The sequence below is a fragment of the Saccopteryx leptura genome, chromosome 8 (assembly GCF_036850995.1).
Source record: "Saccopteryx leptura isolate mSacLep1 chromosome 8, mSacLep1_pri_phased_curated, whole genome shotgun sequence".
NCBI classification, from domain to species: domain Eukaryota; kingdom Metazoa; phylum Chordata; class Mammalia; order Chiroptera; family Emballonuridae; genus Saccopteryx; species Saccopteryx leptura.
This window is the reverse complement of record NC_089510.1, coordinates 68084109-68103695: the sequence shown is the minus strand read 5'-3', so window position 1 is coordinate 68103695 and position 19587 is coordinate 68084109. Positions and strand designations below refer to the sequence as shown.

At 39.6% G+C, this 19587-nt stretch overlaps 1 protein-coding gene across 6 annotated transcripts in view; it reads left to right on the top strand.

The window, feature by feature from the left end:
• Positions 1-19587, top strand: part of MAP3K13 (mitogen-activated protein kinase kinase kinase 13) — a 175499-nt gene that overhangs the window by 91831 nt on the left and 64081 nt on the right. Inside the window, exon 1 of one of the 6 annotated variants that reach the window (XM_066348054.1) lies at positions 3055-3113. The exons of the other annotated variants lie outside the window; for them this stretch is intronic. The gene's annotated coding sequence lies outside the window, so the exon portion shown is untranslated. Of the gene's footprint in view, positions 1-3054; positions 3114-19587 lie in introns of those variants that run through there. 6 annotated transcript variants of the gene reach the window in all.

Below are 19587 nucleotides of genomic sequence, written 5' to 3'. Positions count from 1 at the left end.
TATTTGATAGAATGTTCCTAAATAATAAGAGAGGAAATAATTTTTTAAACTATATTTTTGTTTTTCAGTTGACCCATCCATATTGGCCGTTCTCCACCAGCCATGACAGGGTCTAATCAGTCGGACCATTCTGGCTGGCTAACCCACCTCCACAAAACCTGGCCCTATTCGCTGATGCTTTCTTTTTTTTTTTTTTGTATTTTTCTGAAGCTGGAAACAGGGAGAGACAGTCAGACAGACTCCCGCATGCGCCCAACCGGGATCCACCCGGCACGCCCACCAGGGGCCACGCTCTGCCCACCAGGGGGCGATGCTCTGCCCCTCCGGGGCGTCGCTCTGTTGCAACCAGAGCTGCTCTAGCACCTGGGGCAGAGGCCAAGGAGCCATCCCCAGCGCCCGGGCCATCTTTGCTCCAATGGAGCCTCGGCTGCGGGTGGGGAAGAGAGAGACAGAGAGGAAGGAGAGGGGGGTGGAGAAGCAGATGGGTGCTTCTCCTGTGTGCCCTGGCCGGGAATCGAACCCGGGACCTCTGCACGCCAGGCCGACGCTCTACCGCTGAGATGCTTTCTTTTGATGAGCTATAAACCAATTATTTTCTTCTCTTTCTTCTACCAAAAAAAAAAAAGCATTAGCAGTTTAAAAACCTGAATCCTGCAACAGACTTACCCATGGACCAGCTTACACAGTGCTTCTCCTAGTGTGGTCCCGGGACCATGGACATCAGCCTCACCAGGAGACTTGTTATAAATGCAGGTTCTCAGGCCAACCCCCAGAAATTCTGAGGGCCTAGGCATCTGTTTTAACAAGCTGCAGGTGAAGCTGATGCATACTGATGTTTGAGAATACTTGACTTACAGTAGCGCTTCTCAGACTTTTAATGTGCATAGGAATCATTTGAGGATTTTATTAAAAACCAGATTCTGGGTAATGTTGTCAGCATCTAATTCGCTTCCAGGTGACACGATGCTACTACTGGTCCATGGACCCCAATTTGCAAGTAGCAAGAATTCAAAGTGACAGCTCCTAACGGACTGAACTGGGGGTTGGGTTGCATTTTCAGGGATCTGGAATGGTGTTGGTGAACATGTTAAGGACACTACTCTTTTATGGATTGTTGTTGTATTGACCAAGAGTTTGCTTAAAGGCTTTAATCACTGTAAAAAAAATAGAAGACTGGATAAAGAAGATGTGGCACATATACACTAGGGTATGCTACTCAACCATAAGAAATGATGACATTGGATCATTTACAACAAAATGGTGGGATCTTGATAACATTATACGGAGTGAACTAAGTAAATCAGAAAAAAACGAGAACTGCATGATTCCATACATTGATGGGACATAAAAACGAGACTAAGAGACATGGACAAGAGTGTGGTGGTTATGGAGGGGGAAGGAAGGAGGGAGAGGGGAAGGGGAGGGGGAGGGGCACAAAGAAAACTAAATAGAAGGTGACGGAGGACAATCTTACTTTGGGTGATGGGTATGCAGCATAATTGAAGGACAAGATAACCTGGACATGTTTTCTTTGAATATATGTACCTTGATTTACTAATGTCACCCCATTAAAATTAATAAAAATTTATTTATATTAAAAAAAAGAATCCAAAGGATTGGCACAAGCTACTCCAAGAACTACTGCAATAAATAGGCTCTATCAAAATTATAACTACCTCAGTAGTTCATGAGGAAATACTTCTACAGGAAGAAGAAGTTTTGTGAATTAAAATATTAATCACAGCATTCTGTTAATAGAAAAAAAAGAAATAGCCTAACTCTTCAATAATCAGGAAATGCAGTTGATAGTCATTACGTGCAAATTTAGTATTTGTGAATTCACCTATTCAATAAAATTTATTTTTAACCCCCAAATCAATACTTGTAACACTTTACGGTCATTCACAGACATGCGTAGAGCAGTGAAAAACTCGAGTTACCTAAAGTGTATGCACCCAGCTGAGATGGGGGAAGGCAACAGTTCTGCCTTCTTGTTTCAATGCTAATACTGTAAAGGGGTGACCTTTCAGAAGTTGATTCAGTGCCCTGTTTTTTGCATGATTGTGCTTTTTGTTGGAGATGTTGCTTTTTAAAATAGCCTCAACCAGCCTGACCAGGTGGTGGTGCAGTGGATAAAGCTACAGCATTGGCCTGGGATGCTGAGGACCCAGGTTCCAGACCCTGAGATCACCTTTTGAGCACAGGCTCATCTGGCTTGAGCACAGGGTCGATGGCTTGAGCGCAGGGTCACTGGCTCAGCAGGAGCCCCCTGGTCAAGGCATATATGAGAAGCAATCTATGAACAACTAAGATGCCGAAACTACAAGTTGATGCTTCTGATCTCTCTCCCTTCTTGTTTGTCCCTCTTTCTGTCTCCCTTTCTCTCTCTCTCCTTTCCTAAAAAAACAAACAAAAAAACAACGATAGTGCTGACTAATTCCTGAGTGTCAGAAGGCTATGATGTGCCTTATGGAGAAACTAGGCTTTGTTTAAGCATGATTTTATTGTGCTGTTGGCCATAAGTTCAGTGTTGATAAATCAACAATGTATAGTAAGTAAAGTTTCTTTAAACAGAAGCACAAATAAAGCAAGGTTGTCAGTTGACAAAAATGTTGTGACCAGCTAATCCTGTATTTCCCCTAGGAGCAGTGGTTTGGTATTCACTAGGTCAGTGTTTGTGTTGACTTTATACAACACAACTATCACAAATAATAAGAATTAATTATAATTAATAGCCAATTGATATAATATATGCTATCATTTAAAAATGATAAAATGATACTGATGAAATTATGCAATCATATGAAAAAAATGTTTGCTGTAGTGATTAAGAGAAAAGAAACAAGAGACAAAGTTTCAAGTAGAGGACAATTAGTTATGTTTAAAATTTATTGAAGTACACTAAAATTTTTTGAGTTAGGGTGATAGAATTATTTTTTATCTATTTCTCAAATTTTTATAATATTGCCATATTGCTTTTATAATGTCACATGTTAAAACTTGTCTTCCTAGTTATTTGGCATTGTATCCATGCCCTGGCTGCATTTCTTCTGTGCTCCTGTCCTGAAGTTCTGCTTCCAGAGTTCCTGCCTGTCCCTGCTTAGGAAGTGGAGGTGGGAAGGACTTTGCTTAGGCCTAGCAAAATTTGTCTTACTAGTTATTTCAGAGGCATTAGGTAGTAAGAGGGGCCATATTTTCACCTTCACGAGTGACAGAGGCAGTACTTTCTGGTTAAGGAGCTGACCATATTAGGAAGGACTTACTAACATTAGTATAAGAAAGTATGCTGTGTTAAAGCAAATAAAAATTGTTCCCAGTCACACTGTGAATATCCAGTGTTACACATTGGAAAAAAATCCAGCGTGAAATCCAGATTACACACCTCTAGCAAAGGTAAACCAGGTACTTGATAGATACTACTGGAATCATGCTTGTAATTAATTTGTCTTGCCTAATCATAGCTTCTCTCATTTTGACATTTTCCCACTCTTTTGACATTGTTGAGAACTTGGCTTCTAAAATTAGGCAGGTGATGGTTGAATCCTGGCATTTCTGTTTATCAACTACCTATGCCTTGTGTAAGTTATTTAATGTCTCTAAGTTTCCCGCAATTATATCACAGGGATAACTCTAGGACCTAGTGAGTGTTCAATGAAGGGCTAAGCACAGTGCATAACATATACAGTACTACTCCCTGAATAAGTCGTAGTTGCTACTATATTTGGCTTCATTCCCTTTATTGACTGTCTACTGTGTGAAAAAAAAAGGCTGTCAGTTGATGACTGAGGAATTAAAAAGAGGTATTCCTGTCCATAAACATTCCCAGTCAACTTATAGAGATTGATATATATACTATATTATCATATAATAGAACTGTGGTTCTCAAACTCCTTGATCTCAATATCAAAAAATTATTGAGGACTACAAAGGACTTTTGTTTATATGGGTTATATCGTTTACATTTACCATAGTTGAAATTAAAACTGAGAAAAAATTTAAATACTATTTTTTAAATAAAAACCATTGCATATTATCATAAAGAAATTTTATTAATGAAAAATAACTGTAGCTCCCATACCTCCAAATATTGTGAGGAAACTAGTATTAGAGAAGAGATTTTTGCATGTTTCTCTAGTTTCTGATATAATACATTAGATCAGTGGTCCCCAACCCCCGGGCCGCAGACCAGTACCGGTCCATGGGCCATTTGGTACCGGTCCGCAGAGAAAGAATAAATAACTTACATTATTTCCGTTTTATTTATATTTAAGTCTAAATGATGTTTTATTTTTAAAAAATGACCAGATTCCCTCTGTTCCATCCATCTAAGACTCACTCTTGACGCTTGTCTCTATCATGTGATACATTTATCCGTCCCACCCTACAGGCTGGTCCGTGAAAATATTTTCTGACATTAAACTGGTCTACGGCCCAAAAAAGGTTGGGGACCACTGCATTAGATGATAGCTAGGTCTTCATCTCCATTTCTGCTTTTATCTGCTGTTGTATCGAATGGCTTATAGTAACCACTGAGAAATTTCACTGTATACTTGTAAGGGAGTGTCAATAAAAAAATAAAATAATGTCTTTATTTTTTAAGAGGATTTTTTATATGTATTAGGATGACATTGGTTAATAAGATTATATACGTTTCAAGTGTACATTTCTGATACATGATCTGCGTATTGTATTATGTGCCCACCACCCAAATTCAAATCACCTTTTGTCTCCATATATTTGGCCCTCATTACTACCCCACTTACCCCTCTTCCCTCTGGTAACCACCATACTGTTATCTGTGTCTATGAGTTTCAGTTTTATTCCCACATATGTGTGAACTCATGCAGTTTTTAGCTCTTTCTGATTTACTTATTTCACACAGTATAATGTTCTCAAGGTCCATCCATGTTGTTGTAAATGTCATTATTTCTATATATGTGGTACATATATACATCTTCTTCCATTGTATATATGTACCACATCTTCTTTATCCAATCCTCTATCAAAGGACACTTTGGTTGTTTCCATGTCTTGGCCATCATGAATAATGCTGCAGTGAACACAGTGGTGCATATATCTTTGTGAATAAATGTTTTCAAAATCTGAGGGCAGTACCCAGAAAAGGGGTTCCTGGGTCATATGTTCATCCTAATCTTAAGTTTTTGAGGAACATCCATACCATTTCCCATAGTAGTTGTACCAGTTTACATTCCTATGAGCAATGAATGAGGGTTTCTTTTTCCCCACAACATCTTATTATGAAAATAGTTCTGACCTTACAGACCCCCGAAAAGTTCTCAGGGATCCCCAGGAGTGCCCAGAGCACACTATCAGCACCACTGCATTGAATGTGAGTATGAAGAAGAGAAAGAATAGCTAACATCTATATTATGCTTACGTATAACATTTATTATTGTGCCAGACACTATTCATAGTGATTTACTGTATTTCCCCATGTATAAGATGCTCCCATGTATAAGATGCTCCAATGTATGATGCACCTTAATTTTGGGGCCCGAAATTTGAAAAAAAAAAAAGTATTACATAAAGTAATTGAACTCAAGTTTCATTAATCATAAAATTCATACAACTCCTCATCACTGTCAAAATTCCCATCACTTAGCTTGTTCTCATCTGTGTCAGATGACGAATCGCTGTCTTCAACAGTGAGAGTAAAAACAAGTGCGAAAAGGCGGGAAATGCAAGTAAAAAAACTACAACCACTTTATAAGACGCACCCATTTTTTAGACCCCAAATTTTTTGGAAAAGGGTGCGTCTTATACATGAGAAATACAATATATACTTAAACTTCACAACAACTCTATGAGGAAAGTGCTATTATTATTTTTCCTAACTTCCAGATAACATCAAAGCACAAAGGGCTAGTTCCTCAAAGTGGAGCCACATTTAGTTTCAGATACTCTGGATCCAGGGTTCGAACCCTTTTCTATGCTGCTGTACTACTCTCCTACTTGGGAACTAAGGAAGATTTCATAGAGAAGACATTTTTCTTAAGGGATATGCAAGAATAGGAGTTCTTGTAAATGATCTTGAGAGAACACTTCATGGCTACTAAATATAGAACAGGATTTTATTCTTGGGAATGTTTTCAGCCTTCAGTTTTAACCAATAAGCTGCTTCTAAACCACTTTACATTCAGATTTTTTAATTGCATGAACGGCACTGCCCTATATATACCAGTCTGTCCAGGGTTCCAAGGGCTGCCAGTTAATGCAGTTTCAAGGCTAAGAAACAAGATTGCCCCATGTTTTTATTGTGATAAAATATACATAACATACAATTTACAATTTTAACCATGTTTAAGTGTACAGTTCAGTAGCATTACATACACTTATATTGCTGTGCAATCATCATCATCATCTATCTCTAGAACTTTTTTTTTATTGTTTTTTTAGAGAGAGAGGAGTGAGAGAGAGAGACAGAGAAAGAGAGAAGGGGGAGGAGCAGGAAGCATCAACTCCCATATGTGCCTTGACCAGGCAAGCCCAAGGTTTCGAACCGGCGACCTCAGTGTTCCAGGTCGACGCTTTATCCCACTGTGCCACCACAGGTCAGGCACATCTCTAGAACTTTTTTCCCAAACTGAATTGCTCTACTCATTAAAGAATGATGTCCCCTCCCCCTCCCCCCAGTCACTGACAGTTAACATTCTACTTTCTGTCTCTATGAATTTGACTACTCTAAGTACTTCATATTAGTGAAATTATTCAATGGTTGTCCTTTTGTGATGGCTTATTTCACTTAGCATAATGTTTTCAAAGCTCATGCATATGTGATGTATTGGAATCTCCTCCCTTTTTAAAGGCTGAATAATCAAGCCAGAGTTTTGTTTGTTAAGAATAAATCATGGACCTGACCAGGAGGTGGTGCAGTGGATGGAGCATCAGCCCGGGATGCTGAGGACCCAGGTTCACCAGCTTAAGCGCAGGCTCATCTGACTTGAGTGAGGGGTCCCTTGCTTGAGTTTAGGATCATAGACATGACCCCATGGGTGCTGGCTTGAGCCCAAAGGTTGCTGGCTTGAAGCCCAGGGTCAATGGCTTGAGCAAGGGGTCACTGGCTCAGATGTAACCCCCCAGTCAAGGCACATATGAGAAAGCAGTTAATGAACAACTGAGGAACCACAACAAAGAATTGATGCTTCTCATCTCTCTCTCTTCCTGTCTGTCTGTCCCTGGCTGTCCCTCTCTCCCTCCCCCCCCTCTCTCTCGCTTAAAAAAAGAAAAAGAATAAATCATGGACACAAGACCTAAGGAAATATCAGTTAATAAAAAAAAAGAATGTAAAATACTATAAATTTAAAGAAAGTAACATAAACCTGTAAGTACTATTCTATGTCTTATTACAAAACTGCTATCTTTTTCTTTTTTTTAAATTGATTGATTTTAGGAAGACAGAGAGGGAAAGGTGAGGAGGGGAGAGCATTTATTTGTTGTTCCACTTAGTTGTGTGTTCATTGGTTGCTTCCTGTATGTATCCTGACCAAGGCTTGAACCCGCAACCTTGGTGTTTCTGGATGATGCTCTTAACTAGCTGAGCTAACTGACCAGGGCTTACAAAGATATTATTTTCAACATTTATCCTAAGAGTCATGATGTTCTCTGGAAAAGAAGAATTTAGTAGGAGATTGAAAGAAAAAAAAAGGAATGGCTGGGCAACGCTAGCAGCCAGGCTGAATACTGCCAGACTCTGCTTTCTGTTCCCTTTCTCATGCTTTTTCTGCTCCCAGCTCCTTTCCCCCATCAGAGAAAGGAAAACAAAACCTTCTTTCTAGGAATGGCCATTTTATGGAACTGTTCACAATTTAAAATGCAGATCAGTTGAATATTTGACTCTATAAAATAAAAGCCAAAAGAAACAAGTACATTTCTATTTGATCATAACCTGTGGTTTTTGGGTGAGGGATGTGAGGAGATGGCTCCTGTGGATCATGGTCCTTGAGAAGGATTTGTACCAAAAAGTTATTATTATTATGGGACCGTGCAGAGAACTGAGCTTTCAGAATATGTTCTCGAATGACTAGAGTACGCTCGGCACTGGGCTAGGCACTGGAGACATCGCAGTGAACAACCTCGTCATGGCACTGCCCTCACAGAATTTACAGACCAGGAGAGTAGATAGTTACAGAGCAATTATAATATAGTGATATGTGCTCTTAGCGGTGGGCGGGTTGAGGAAGGTGAAAGAATACAGGCAGCTAGAGGAGAACATAAGTAGAGCATCTAACACAGACTTAAGGGATCTAGGAAGGCTTCCTTAAGGAAGTGATTCAAGACATGAACCCTGAATAACAAGCAAGAATTGGGTGGGAAGAACTGTACAGAGTGTGTGGCATGCAAAGAAGACTGCAAGTGCTAAATTCCAAAGGCGAGAGTGAGAGCAGAGAGTGAAGGGGGTGAAGAATATGATTGAATTGTAGGGCTGGTATCAAACAAACATGACGCTAGAGAAGCAAAGCATGTCAAGAGGGTCGGTCTTTATTCTAGGAGCAGATTTTATAAAGTTGAGTAGTATGTTCAGGATTACATGCTAAGAAAAGCACTAAGGCTATGGAGAGAGTGGAATAAGATGGAGAGACTAGAGATAAGGATAAAATTAGGGGATTGTTAAAATAATCTAAGCAGAGATGATGATGACCACAGGAAGGCCCATTGCAATGGAGAGTTGTGCACCACTTAAGAGATATTCAGGAATTTAAAGGATACTTTTTAAAGGGTAAAATAATGATTCATACACACAAATTGATTGTGTCAAAGATTTTATTTAAGTCACTAATTAATGAGGGAACTGGTAGAATGTGTAAGAAAAATTCAGAGAACACACATATATGTAGGCACTAGGGTGATGCTGAAATGAATGTGCAATTAGGGGCAAACTGATTAGTATCCAGAGGGCATTAATAATCAATTGCATTTCACCACATACAATTCATTTTCATTTCCATGGACAAGACTCAGTTGCATTACTAGTGTGCTACCATTTTCAGAGGTACGAATATCTCCAAAACAAGGACAGCCTCACATAAACTAGGAATGGTGAAGTAGACTTGGATACTCAGCAATTTTTTTCTGCCTGTTATGTCTTCGGTAATTTGAAAGAGAAGCATAGTAAGAAACAGGTTCAGGGAAGATAATGCACAGAGAAGTACAGGGTTGGGACTATAAACCAGAGATGCTTATATTATGGCAGTAGCAGAGGAGAACAGGAATGTGATGAAAGGTGGGATTAGCTGACTACAAAGTTTGAAGAATTATTCCCAGTAGTCCTCTTGATTTATAGTGTCAGTGTTAGGACTCTTCATTTATCCTGTGTCCCTCTGTGCACTGGTGCCTAACACCTACTTGCCTGGCATAAAAGCTTAAAGAATGATGTTGATTAAGAATGTTGAGTTAGGGCCCTGGCCGGTTGGCTCAGCGGTAGAGCGTCAGCCTGGCGTGCGGGGGACCCGGGTTCGATTCCGGGCCAGGGCACATAGGAGAAGCGCCCATTTGCTTCTCCACCCCCCCCTCCTTCCTCTCTGTCTCCCTCTTCCCCTCCCGCAGCCAAGGCTCCATTGGAGCAAAGATGGCCCGGGTGCTGGGGATGGCTCCTTGGCCTCTGCCCCAGGCGCTAGAGTGGCAGAGCATCGCCCCCTGGTGGGCAGAGCATCGCCCCTGGTGGGCATGCCGGGTGGATCCCGGTCGGGCGCATGCGGGAGTCTATCTGACTGTCTCTCCCCGTTTCCAGCTTCAGAAAAATACAAAAAAAAAAAAAAAGAATGTTGAGTTAGATGAAGTTATGAGAGCAGGCAGGGAGCAGTATTACATTGGTGACTACTTGTAGCCACTAAGTGGGAGGGCCCAGCACTGCTGCTGAGACCTGGCAGGACAGTTGATGCTGGAGCACAAGCAGGGCCAAAGTGGGGACCGGCTGTGATGGAGAAGGAATAGTGTCGTACAACTTGAGAGCACCCCTCTGATCACTCTGGATGCTAAGAGGTTGAAGCCTGGACACTCCTGGATTCTAACCATATAGCAGAGAAAATGAGACTTAAGTCATGATGTGATAAATTCAATAATATGACCTCAAAAATATGCATAATGTGTTTTTGATTGAACTAAATTGATTTAATGAAAATAACACTGAGGATCGAGAACCATGTCCTGTTTATCTTTCTATCCCTTGGATACCTAGCATAAGATCCGGTAATTAGATTTCACAATGAAAACTAATATATTGGATTATGGCCTAAAAGAGTTCACGAGCTTGCCCCAGATCATACAGCTGCTTAAGTCAATGGTTCTCAAAGTGTGCGCCAGGGCACACTAGTGCACCCTAGAAGATTTCCAGGTGCGCCCTATGGTATTCCAGAGAAATATGTGCCTATTGGGGATCAAAAAACCAACAGGGTTTTGGAGTTTAGATTTTGGGGGAACAGAGGTGTGGGGAATTGGCTGTAAGCTGACAGTCCGCCCAACCCCCCACCTCACTTGCCTGATTAGGTTGCAAAAGGCTGTTAAGCTGTGGTGCTGGATTGTTTACACTACCCATGTTCCCTAGAAAGACTGGAGGCAAGTTTCTTCTATCCTTTGTTTGGTGTAAAGTTAAGATGATATGTATGGTGGGGGTTTTCTGCACTCAACACAATTAAGAGTAAAAAGAGAGGAATTCTTTAATGTATTGATGAGGAAATGAAGTTTGCCTTTCAAATATATGCCCAAACATTGAAGAAATAGCTAGGACACATCAGGCTCATGTTTCTCATAAACACAAGAATGAAAAAGCTTAACACATTCATGCTGGGACCTGCCGAATTTACTAAATCCTACTAAGAATGTGTCTAGATATATAAAAAGATAACTTTTTGTTGTTTTTCTATTTTTTAACCCCTCTTTTTTACGAATTCTAAAAAGCATAACTCAAAAAATGTAACATAAAAAATGTTATTTAATTTCAGAATATATTTAATTTTATTGTATTTATTTCATTTAATTACCATAAAAGCACCCTTGGACTTTATATTTTTTCTTTAATATTTTACTTAATTATTATAACGTATTCCTCAGCAGTTTGTATATAGTGCACCTACAATTATTTGTAGGATTTTAAATGTGTCCTGACTTCAAAAAGTTTGAGAACCACTGGCTTAAGTAAAGCTTCTAGGATTCATACTCAATTTTTCTGATACTAAAACTCCTGTCACCAGGATGAGTGATTACACTACAACATCTCATGGAATTTTCAGTCTACCAATTATTAAGAAAGATGAAAAGGTATTTTTAAAATTTCTTATGTTTTTAGTAACTAAAATATAACTGCAAAATTTAGATAAGCTTTTTCTAAGACGTAACTTTTTAAAAGGACCTAGTTTGGAATCAGATGGGCCTGACAAGCTATCTACTAACCTAGTAAACTTGAACAAGTTATTTAACCTCTCTGACCCTCAGTTTTTTTTCTCATCTATAAAATGATAATATTAACCTCGATGAAGGTATAAAGATTAATTGAGATAAAGTATTTAAAATAGATAAGCATTTAAAAAATCAATGTTTTAACAGATACTGGCATTTTTTCTTTTAAGGCACTTACTTTATACCAAAACCTGCCTTTATTTGAACATGGCTATATTTAGTACTTAGTTCCTTTGCTTAAGTCTTGATCCATCTAAATTTAGTTTTTCCAATATAATTTTGGTAGAAATATTTTTATTTCTTGATATGTGTACCACTTATTTCAAGTACTTTGTTTTTCTCTCTCTCTTCCTAGTATTCTGACTTTTCTCTTGCGTTCCGGTATTTCCAGGCTTTACCTGGAAATGTTTCCAGAATCACATTGCTGGATTACAACTTAAATTGGGTTTGGTTTGTTCTAGTTTTTTAGGTCCCATTTATTATTTCTCAGATGCAACAGGCATTTCTAATTTAACATCTATTTCTAATTCAGCTTTTCAAAATACCGTCACAATTCAAGATTGTTTTAAAAATACTTTTTAGAAGTATTTCCTGGAAGTCCATAACTAAATTATTTTCCTCTGACATTTCCTGAATATATGCAAATATCCTGAAGTCATAAATGGAAAGATATACCTATCAGACCTCTTGTGACAAAAGCATTTGAGGAAGTTTAAAATGGTATAATAAGGATTAGATCAGCTTCCCATTGTTGAGGAAGAGAAATGTTACTAAACCGTGGTAGAGCTCAATATTTCTTCAGAGAAGGGTTAATAGTACCTGCTTAGCCAACTTCCCATGGCCATTATGAGGGTCAAATGAGATTAAAATACAGGGTGGGGCAAAAGTAGGTTTACATTTGTGAGTACACGAAACACAAAGTTTATTCTTGTATTATTTATTAATTATTGTATTATTTTCCATGCAACTGTAAACTTACTTTTGCTTAACCCTGTATATGCAGCTACTTTGGAAACCCAGTATGAAACTGTAAGAGAACACAGTGATTATTGTTATTCTTCGCACTCTCCTCATATAAGTCATAAGCACACAGGATAGTGGAGCACAACCCTAAAGGAAGTGTCTGTGTGCCCCCAAACTAATGAGAGCCGGTCATGATATTCTTCCTTCTCTTAGCTTTTCTGACTGGCAATCAGAAGGCTTAATGTGATGAAAGCCTATATGCTGTATTTGTGACTAAAGGCATTTAGACCTTTTCATTGCTGGGTGTTGTGTTTGTAGAGTTATTTACACCACCTAGCAACCTGGCCCAAGACAAACAGTCCCTATTAGCTACACAGTGACTGGCTATACCTGTGATTGCTCTGTTAATGTAACAGCAAACATTTACGTATCTAGAAGATGGCATTCCCCTCTCTGCCCCTTTTACTGTTAAATTAATATTTTTCTCTATTTGTTTTATGGTCTCCAAAACTAATGTGTACAATGAGAGAATTGAAAGACATAGGAGAGGTCATTTGGTTCAATCATCTAGGAGTCTTACAATTTCTCTGATAGATTGAGCATTTTCAGTAATGGGAATGCTAATCAGTTTTGAGATACTCTTTTCCATTGTTAGATTGTGCTGACTCCTTAGATTCACAGAATGTTTTTTAATCATTAAAAGGGGTCTTAGAGACCATTAGTTCATTTCCTTCAGTTTGTAGATGACAAAATTGAGGCCCAAAGAGGTTAGGTGACTTGCCCAAGGCCAAACTACTAATTTATGGCACAGCTGGGACTCCTGACCCCTAGTAGCTTATTTCCAAATCATTAAACTGCAAAGTGACTGAAGTCATAAACATTGAGTCATCAGTCTGATTCTTATAGTATCTTTGTCTTAGAAGTCATAGGGCCAAAAAAGACACAAAAACACATTTTTCTGCCTGACATAAGGGTTGCTGAGTGGACTGGAGCCAGAGGCTTTTTAATATTCCTGTCAGGCTTTGGTCCAGGCCCATCAGTGGCAATGTGGGGGAGACAGGAGCAGAGCCTGCCATATGCCAGGGGGACTTTGAAAGGTCGCCTGGTCTGTGCCTTCCGTCTGGAAGGACTGCACCTAGAGGAAATGTGCAGACTTTGTCCTGTGGAATGACTTGCTGGAAGCTGTAGGGTCACCCCTTGCCCTGTGGGGGGGGGGGTGTGTGAAAAGGAGGACAGACACTGATTGGCTCTGATGGGAGACGCTGAGAGACTGAGAGGGATTTGAGGTATATGGACAGATTAGGGTGGAGGGAGGGCCATTGGAAGTGGTGTGCTATAGAGAGCTGACAAGCAATGTTATCTCTTCCGAGAAATAACCAAGAGCTTTAAAAGGAGGACCTGGCAGCCCCTTTGAGCCTGTGATCCAATGGGCTAGCCTTAATATCTTTTTAGTTGTAGATGTAAAAATATTTATTTCAGGCTCATCAGATGCACCAGTAAGAAAGACATTTTCACTCTAAATTTCAAACTTTTGACCTCATATCCTTGTAAAGACAGATGATCAGACTCATTCCCCAAAAGCAGAAAGCTTCAGTTGTTATTATCTATTTATTAATCTATGTACCTCTAGAATAAGCATGTATCATGGCCTGTCTTCATTTCTGTTTGTGGCTATCTCCCCTATTAGACTTGTGTTTTAAGAAACAGGAACTTTGTTTCTTTAAGTATGAAATATGTAAGGCATTCTAAAAGATAGAGAGTCTGCTGTCTTCACACCTTTATATTCCCACGTAGCTTCTAAGAAGCACTGTACAGCACCTAGCATACAGCAGGCACTCAGAAAGGGTAACTGAATTACAGCCTTAACTTCCTTCTTATGCCTGTACAATCCTCCTTTTTGTCCTTGCAGATCTGTAGACTCAGAATCATTTTCTCTGGGGCCCTACGCTCTCAGGGTCAATGCAAATATACACTGATATTCATGGAAATGGCTGCTCTGAAAGGTTCTTGAAACAGCAGTGCCCACATTTGACAGTTCTAATTGTAGATGATGTTAGAACTCAGGAGTAAAGTGTTCTATTCAGAAGACTTAAATTTTAAATAAAGAAATGAAACAAAATAAAGGTGTAAATAGCTGATGGGAATATGGATGTGGCTTTAAATGGTAAAATTAGTTTGTTATTTGTGCACACTGTTGCATCCTTTTACCATGACTGATTTTTTGAGGAGAATCAAACATTGGCTCCTGGAAAGACGGTGGGTTTTAAAGACAGGAAAACCATTGGGTCGAGGGAAGAATAGGAAGGAGATTATTCACGTGTGTATGAAATGTGTGGGATAGGGGAGGGAAGGAGCTCAGTGTTTGATTCAGGAGGGTTATCAAAGACACAAAGGAAAAATGACAAAATAACCCTTCTGAAAAGAATAATACTGATCATCAACCTAATAAAGTGAGTCCATAAAATTGATAACTTTCCTGATGTGAGTAAACTAATTATGTGAAATTTTTCCCTCATATTTGTTGCCCCAACAATATGTAGTCCTTTGTCCCAGTTTCAGTTTAGCTACTTCCTTATTCCGTCTCCAACTGCCTGGCCTGATGGAGTGCCCGAGAAACTGGGAGCCCCGCCCCACTCCTCGCGTCCCTGCTGCCACTCACTGGTGGTAGCAGCTCCTCATCACCACAGGGAAACTCCCTCATCATCATGCCCAGGCAGCCACTACGGCCCATCAATTCCGTCTTCTATCTCTCAGATTCTTTACACAGTAGCTTTTTTTCTATCCTCCATCCATCTTCCACCCTTAAACAGAATCATCTTTCAAATCTAACGTGCCACTTCCCTTAACCTCTCCATACTTCTCTGCCTGTAGGGGAAAAGAAAGTCCTCTAATCTACCTGTCTAGCCCAATCTCTTACAGCCCTTATCACCTCCTACCAGCCCTGCTGACATTTCCCCCTTTCCCAGATAACCACGTGGTTTCTTTCACACTTCTTTGCATCCGTGCAGGGTCTTTCTCTTCCTTAGACCTCTTTCCTGGTTATCCTGGACAGCAATTTCCTCTTCCATAGACTTCAGAAGTGTGTACCCATCTCCCCCAGAGAGCTTCTGATCCTACATAGTAATCATTTATTTGTATGTTTCTCCTTTAACAGGTGAGCTCCGCCAGAGCAAGGGGCCCCTGTCTTGTTCATCTTGGCATCATCCTTATTGCTTAACCCAGAACCAGCGCTATGAGACTGATGAAGCATTTGCTGAATCAGTGAATGAGCTGAATAGAAAATACCTGATAAGCGACCACCTTCCTCACAGAAATGGGAGTTTCTAGTTGTAGTCTTGTCATTTAGGTAGCACGTCTGACGAGTGCCTTTTTTAGATGGCTGTTGTGAGAACGGACGTCAATAAAAGTTTTTGAGTATCTGTGAAATGTGTCTAAGCTAAGGCATTAAACAGTAATATCAAAAACAAAACAAAAAACAGTTGTTTTAGCTTTTCTAAGTTGTATTCTCTTGCTAAGAATAATCCAGGTACCCATTATGGCTTAATGTAAGACCTCAAAAAATACCTTAATTTTTGTCACAGTTTGTAATTTTCTGATTATTTCTATGAACTTGATTTTCTGCATCTTTCTCCTTCTTATTAGGATCATTTCTGTCTTCTTTCTTCTTTTTACCTGGTTATGCCTGCTTTACGATGATCATATTTAAAGGAAGTAGTCCAAAGCAGCTAAGCCCTTAGCTTGCAGTGAGAGGCAAGGAGAGGAATCCGCCCGTAGGGCACTGTTTGGGGCTGTGCAGTTTTATACAAGTCCGTGCACGCCAAATCGCATAGCTTCTTGCTAGGTTAACTTCTCAGTTTTCACTAGATGGTAAGTAATGTCACCTTTTACTTTTCAAAACATTAAAAATAGATGAAGGAGCTCCGAACCTATTGTTTGTTTGTTTTGCCAGAGCTTCTCAAATCAAGTCCCCTCTAATTTCCTATATTTAAAGTGTGCCAATTTTCCCTAAAATTTCCTGAATTCAGAATTTTGCTGTGGGGCTTTGGATGAGGCAGGGTTGGGGGAGAAGGGCGGTGCCTGAGAGTTTTGAGAATCTGACTGCGGAGCCCCCTGTTTGGACTCAGAGCGGCCCTGTTTCTCCGCCCCTTCCATGGACCGCTGCACTGATGGATACGCTCTCCTGGGGGAGCTCCAGGGATCAGCCCTGCGCCCATTACCATGCAGCAGGATTATCATTTACAGCCCAGATGGTGACTGACTGCCCCACCACTCCCTATTTACTTTAGTGAAGTGGCAGAGGTATTAACTATGCAATTGCTTCTCTCTTTTTAAAATAATTTATGCTATTTGCAAAGGGCTCTGTATAAAAATACTTATGAAAACATTGAAAAAAAAAGTTAGATTTCATCTGAATGCAAAGAACATTATGTGTTATAATAAAATATAAACAACCACATGATCAGGCTTATTTTTTTTGGTATACCCTCTGTGTGGAAATGAGTTTTTGAGGCACAAAGTCTGGTCAGAATACTGAGCTTTCTTTTTATTCTTATTTCTTTTAAGATTTTATTTATTCATTTTAGAGAGGAAAGAGAGAGAAGGGGGGGGGGAGCAGGAAGCATCAACTTCCATATATGCCTTGACCAGGCAAGCCCAGGGTTTCGAACTGGCGACCTTGGCATTCCAGGTGGACACTTTATCCACTGCGCTGCCCCAGGCCAGGCAGGTTACTGAATTTTCAAAGGAAAATTTTTACAGGAGGGTGTCAGATCTTTCTTCTTCTTGGTTGGTTGTTAAAGCTTATGGATCTACCTCTTACATAAAAACCCTCAATACTTGCATGCCAGGTTCCTGCCAATAGAACTTTCATTCTTAGCTACTTAAGTTGTTTTTGAAAGCTTGGGTGTGATAAACAAAGGTCAAGGAAGATTTCCTGAAGGAGATGCAGTCCACACCCTTCTGGATTCGATCAGATTTGCAAAGAACTATGATTTTACTTTGAATCTCTTACTGCCACTGTTTCTTTTCTGGACTATTTTGGGGGTGTTCCTGTATGGAGAGGTACTTTAAAATTCCTGGGAGAGATGTGACTGGATTTGCTGTGAGTGTGTTGTAGAGGCTATTTTACCATTCTGTGTGGATTGGCAGAAGACCAGGCTTTGGTATGAGTAAACACTGCTTCTCCTGGACAACTGATATGTTTTTATCTATCTTGAATAATTAATTATGTCTTTTCAGCCACTCAAAGTTCTGGTCCAAATTTGTGAACCATCCTTTGTAGTTGATAACATATAAATTATTTTTGTCTTCTGGTTTTTACCTTGGGTTTTCTGTTTTGTTTTTGACATTTTATTTCTATTTTCCCTTCACTTATTTACCTATTGTACTGTGTGCTTTTTTTTTTTTTACTATGAGCATTTTTCCTTTTTTAGGACAAAGTCCATGTATCTGTCTCCTAATATGTATTTGTTTATTGAAATCAATTCAAGAAATCAAGCTTATCATAGTCAGTCTCAAATAAAACCATTATATTATTATTTTTGAATTTTAGTATGGAGGTGTGTTTTGTGTTTTTGAACTCTTAAGATCTTTAACAGCTCCACAATGTGAGCCCTGGATAGCATTTATTAGACAGGATATAGAGGCCAGATGACGCCTAGAAGTCTTCCTGTGTAATTTAACCCTGGGTGCTGTGTTGTTTGGCTTCACTGGCCACCAAGTGTGCATATATAATTATGTGCGTGTGTGTAAAAAGCCCAGCCCTGATAGGAAAGGAGGGAGGAACATCATTAGCGGAGATTAGATTTGCCTCTCCAGCTGGGCAGTGTGCCTCTGAATTCCAAGGGCTTTCCCCAGTGTAAATGATCAGACTGACCCAGCTGCTGTTGAGTTCCCCTCTGGCTGAACTGCTTTCGCTAATGCTGTTAAGCTGTGGCTCAAGAGGCAACATGTCCGGAGGTTCTAGATATGTCTTCTTCATGTAAAAAGAAAAACCTACCTCCTTCTCATATTCACAGGATAGTGGTACACAGTCTTCTCAAATCAAAAATTAAAAGGTAAAATGGATAAAAAACACAAACTATGTGCCAAATTTTAGCTACACATATAGTACTTTGAACATTGTTAGTAGACTGAACTGTAATTCCTGTTCAGCTAAGGCAAATAGGAGTAACCTGATCCAAAGAGTTTCGTTCTGAACAGTGGAGAGTATCTGATTTTAGATTTGCTGCTGTTCTGAACTTGGTGAAGTCTCAGCAAATTAACCCCACTTCGCACGCTGGACCAAATACAGGTTCAGGCCACAAGAGGGTCTTGTCTGAAGGCCCTCAGCAACAACAGGACACTCCTATAAAAACTTGCACCTTTTTAATATCACATGAAGCTCAAGGCTTATCATACTACACATATCAATTGGTTGAGTAGAATTCACAGATATAGTAAATGATCTGTTTCAGTTTTCTCTATTAAGAATTAAGGCTATATGTGTGTGTTGTACTAATAATCCATCTCAAAAGGGCATTGTGTTTTCCCACCATGATTTTATTGCTTAACATAGCCAACTTATGGATATACATAACCTAATGGTCAATATATCCATTGAGGGTCAGGGATAATAAATGTGCAGATAATATAGGAACTGTAATTGAGTGATTGTTTTAAATCTTTTTTTTAAGTCAGTAATAGTTTTTTTCTTAACAGGTAACAAAATTATCTGACCTAAATGGGGTTTCTTTTTCCCTTCCTTTCTTTGCTTTTCTTTTGGGGAAAATGATAATAGACTGAGGAATAGGACAAAACTATATAGAACAAGGAAATCAGAGAGCAATGGGGCTGTCCACTTACCAGTTTTTAGGACTGTAAGTGCCCAGCACAGTCCCTTGGCCCTCAGTCACCATCAGTTAGCAGCTGCCATAGCAGCGATACTTACACTCTGCATAAATAGCAGCCCAAATAATGCATCCATTTAAGATTAAATAATGGATGTGATTGAGAATTTATCTTACCTCCTACTAGTGAAGACTTTATGAAGAGGGGGATTTGAAATACAAAAGACTGAGGAAAGAGAGAGCCTGAACTTTCAATGAACAGAAGAATGGCATTGTGAGAACAGGTGAAGGACTTAGCACTTCTCCAAGAAGGGCTCTCTTCTAGTTACCATTATTAGCGAAGCAGAGAGAAAGCAAAAGGGTGGGGATGGGATAAATCCTGGGG